This window comes from Leiobunum rupestre, chromosome 2, assembly GCF_980474605.1.
Source record: "Leiobunum rupestre chromosome 2, qqLeiRupe1.1.hap1, whole genome shotgun sequence".
NCBI lineage: Eukaryota > Metazoa > Arthropoda > Arachnida > Opiliones > Sclerosomatidae > Leiobunum > Leiobunum rupestre.
Window position 1 is genome coordinate 38,757,047 of NC_143385.1, and position 4,086 is coordinate 38,761,132.

At 33.2% G+C, this 4,086-nt stretch overlaps 1 long non-coding RNA gene across 1 annotated transcript; it reads left to right on the forward strand.

The window, feature by feature from the left end:
* Nucleotides 1-1,823: 1,823 nt before the first annotated feature.
* On the forward strand, nt 1,824-2,529 carry LOC149957483 (uncharacterized). The gene is made up of 3 exons (XR_016478229.1): nt 1,824-2,147; nt 2,227-2,356; nt 2,418-2,529. It is a non-coding gene; the product is annotated as an uncharacterized LOC149957483 (long non-coding RNA).
* Nucleotides 2,530-4,086: the final 1,557 nt, after the last annotated feature.

The window sequence follows — 4,086 nt, forward strand, 5'->3', positions numbered from 1 at the left end:
TTCTTGTAATTATTTGGAGAATGCTTCTTATATGAAAAATTCTACGCTTTACGTTGTTTCCACCGAAATCTCTTCAGTTTATTGTGGATCACAAATTCTTAACAAAAATTGACGTTCAATTCACCTCCTTTACATATGATTCGCAAAAACGTTCACAAAAATAATATTCCGAACAATTGTCATATACCCAGCGTGCATTATTCAAAACGGTACCTACCCTTCTTTGAATTTGTCCAATAATTCCTGAATAATTACCATTCGCATCTTTGATTCCTAAGCTACTATCAGTTGGGTACGTCAATATAGCTCTGTAAGTTGAAAGTTTAACAATATAACATACGTTAGAGATTTTATATCTTAAATAAGTATAAGACATTAGCGTAGTGACATATGTTTGAGGGGTGGTACTTTGTTGGTCCCCTTTTTCCCGACAACTGTCCCACGCCGCCACCCTTTTCTCTCTCTCTCTTTCTTCTGGAGCCCCCTCAAACCCATAAGCCTTCCTAAATTGAATCAGTAGGAGACTAAAGAGACGGTATATAAAATCAAATTATATTTATTCAAATAAATGTTCTTTTAAATACGTAGGATTATCGTTTACAAGAACAAAGACATTAAAAACTTGAAATTTATAATATATATTTCTTTCGTTAAACATATCTTAAAAATCTTCTATCGCTCCGGAACGTCGTAATGTTGGTTATTTCGTTAAATCTGAAGTGCTCCTCGACGAGACGGACACGTTCAGCGTCCCCAGAATCATTAAAGAAAATATAGTAAACATTCCGATAACCACTTCAAATGGATTTCGCTATCGAATTGAATATATCAGCACTTTCAATCAATAATTCCAGATGGTTGTTGATAAAATGCATTAGGTGGGCAAGCTCTCCATTGTTTTTGGTTGTAAGATATAAATATTCGTGGCTTTTATTAGGACGAATGATGACGAGAGTAAACTCTTTGTGACGTACTTGCATTAAAGGTGCTCAAGAGTATTAAACCTTTTTCCCGACGCTGGACTGGAGTTTCGGTAATTCCATGTTCAAATCTACCACGGATAAGACTTGTGGCAGGCCGAAGATGTCTGACTGAATGAAAAGCGCTGATGTTGCTGTTCAGGAAACATGGTTGTCTATGATGTCCTTCATGAACGAGCCTCTATTTGTAGGCTCACTTTCGTCCCCCTCCCACCCCCCAACGGGGTTAAAAACCATGACCATCAAACTTCCCACCTGTAATATAACGTGTACCGAAGATTGTCCGCACACACGTGTACCGCGAATGGTTAATTTCATAAGATAAAACCCTTAAAATAGTGCTAAATACACTAGTAGAAGGGTGAAGAGGTAAATTTGGATAATATGGTAAATAAGTCCAGCAAAAAAACTAAGTAGAAATATTAGGATAGATCTCTAAAATATCTACAAAATGAATGCAAGTTTGCCTCTCATGCAAGGTTCGCGAATTAATGTTAAATCAAATATCATTGAGCTACGCAGCGGTTCTAGAAGGTTCAAGAGACAGATGGTGTAATAACGGATTTTTTTCCTACGCAAGTCCGTTCGAATGAAACGAAAGAAAATTTAAAAAAATAAAACTACTTAAAATAGCAAATTTAAATAAAATACTCGACAAATAAACTTAAGAGTTGTGTAGATCACGAGTACAGCTACAAAATGTATATACGTTTGTCAACAAACATTGATGGGTTACGATGTGTACTATGTTAGAAAAGGATTTTTGAGAGCTTACAATTGAATTAGTCAGCGATAAGTTCGCGAAGCACTAGTACCTGTAAGTGATCTTTATTCGCTAGCGAAACGGGTATAGGCGGCGCCACAGTCGCTACCCCTGCAGCTTGGTTTGTCTGCGTACTTTGTTGATCAAAACAAACGATTAATATGGCGGATTGTAGGCGCAGAGGTGGCATAAATTGCCTTTTTGTAGTAATACTGCCTTTAAAAATATTACAATTCGAGTAAATGGTGAGAAAAGAACGTTGGAGTTATCGTTTCACAATTTTCCAAAATGCAAAAATCTTTTTAATGTGTAGTTAACTAATATAAAATCAGGGAAGATGCCTAGTTAGTGGGCACAGATTTGCAGCGCCCATTTTAAAGATAAAGACTTTTTAGAAAGAAATGGTGATACACAAATTTTACTTGTTATTACTGATTTTAAAGTTAATATTATTGAATATATATCATAATAACTGTCATTTAGATGAAGAGAATTCAAGAGACGCATGAAATGCAGTGCCATTCCAAGCAATAATTTACCATGTAGACTTATTACAAATCCAATGTAACTAAATGAAAAGAGAGGACCCTACGTTTTGTGAATCGTTTTAAAGGTGATCTGTTTTATTATATACTGCAAAATAAGGAAATGCTAATGAATTAAATTAATTTTAGGTCAAGCCGTTCGATTGTCATTATCGCTGGAAAATATTACATTGAGGCCCGCAAAATTATGCGTTAAAAGGGCATATTTTTCTATTTTGTATTGGACCCCAATTTTCCTATCTTTGCCACCCTGATGGTTCGGTATGAGTTTTCGAGTTGATTAATAACATTTCGAGCTATTGCCGCAGATCCCAATATGATTAAAAATAATACTGTAAATTCAAATGGTTTTTATTTTTAATACTTAATTTTACTTATTTGCATATCTTAACATTTTATTCACTTCTATTGTAATTTCTAATTAAGTGGTTTGTTCAATGAATTTAATTGCTTTTAACTTTGAATTAATTCTATAATACATTTGTTTTTGTCTTTTTAATTAACATGGCTTTGAGTAGAAAATTCATAACATAAATAGTTCAGTTCATTTGTTATCTACAAATACTAATTGGCCAAAATTTAAAATATGAACTAATTTAACAATTTAATTATAACTTTTCTTTAACTAAAATCTAAAATAAAAATTATATATTTGGACAACGTTTTTCTTCAAATATTGTCAGTCTCTCTTAATATCAATTAAAAATAGCCCTTGAGAGAATAGACAAAAAAATGAAAAGGCATAGCTGAATTTTTCCATAGTAGCCTCTACAGTCGTTAGCCAGTAGATTCCTTCCTTTCCAACTTAGTTATTTTGTGCCACTGCCTCTTCAATTGATATTATCTTCGCTACAAATGGACTCTCCACAAATATTTCATCCCGACTAAAAGCTAGAAATAAATTTTTGAGACTAACTAAGTGACCAAATAAGAGTACATAAACCTTTTTGAGCCAGCCAAATTTAACCCTCGCAACTCTAACCATTTTATTACCGTACAATACCGAAGGCACAGTTAGTTCTTTTCCTTCATTTTACCCCACTTCTAAAGTCAGAAAGTTGGGATAGCTCTCAGTATCTTTATATATAAAATAGACCAGCAATTTACTGCATGTTTGCAAAAGCCTGAATTTCTAGAATAATAAGTAAAACAGGTTACATTAAAGAATTGGGTTTTAATAAAAAATATATTTACCCACTATTGCATGAACAATGGACACTTTCAATGCTGTGTTTTCCATCAGCAACTTCAAATTTTAACTTTTGTTTTAAGCATCCACACACCTTATTCTATGGATCAAGAGTAGACTACTCTCCAATATACTTAAAAATTTCAAGCATGGAGCGATTCACTAATATACCAAATAAAATTATTTAAAATACATTATACATTATACAAAATGCTGAAGCTACTAGTCTATGAAATTAGAACAATCTGGGCTTGTTCTAATGTGAAGATAATAATAAATTTCCTACATACCTTTAAAACTTTCAAACTGATCCCGTGTATGAATTCTCCAAGGCCTACTCAGTGTTATTAAACTCAATATTTATACTTATATTTACGAATTCAATACCTATTGACAGTTCAAAATTAATAAATAAATGTCGTATATACACCTTTGTTAATAGAAAACATTCGAACACGCTTTAAAAAATATGCTAAAATCGTTAGTAAAATGTTTTAATTGATGTTATAAAACGCGCATTTTCGCATAACGCCATTACCCGTATCACCCAAATATAGTTCTAGGCAGTGTGACTAGGTGGCGCAGCTGTAGTTTTCGGTGGCGAATAGT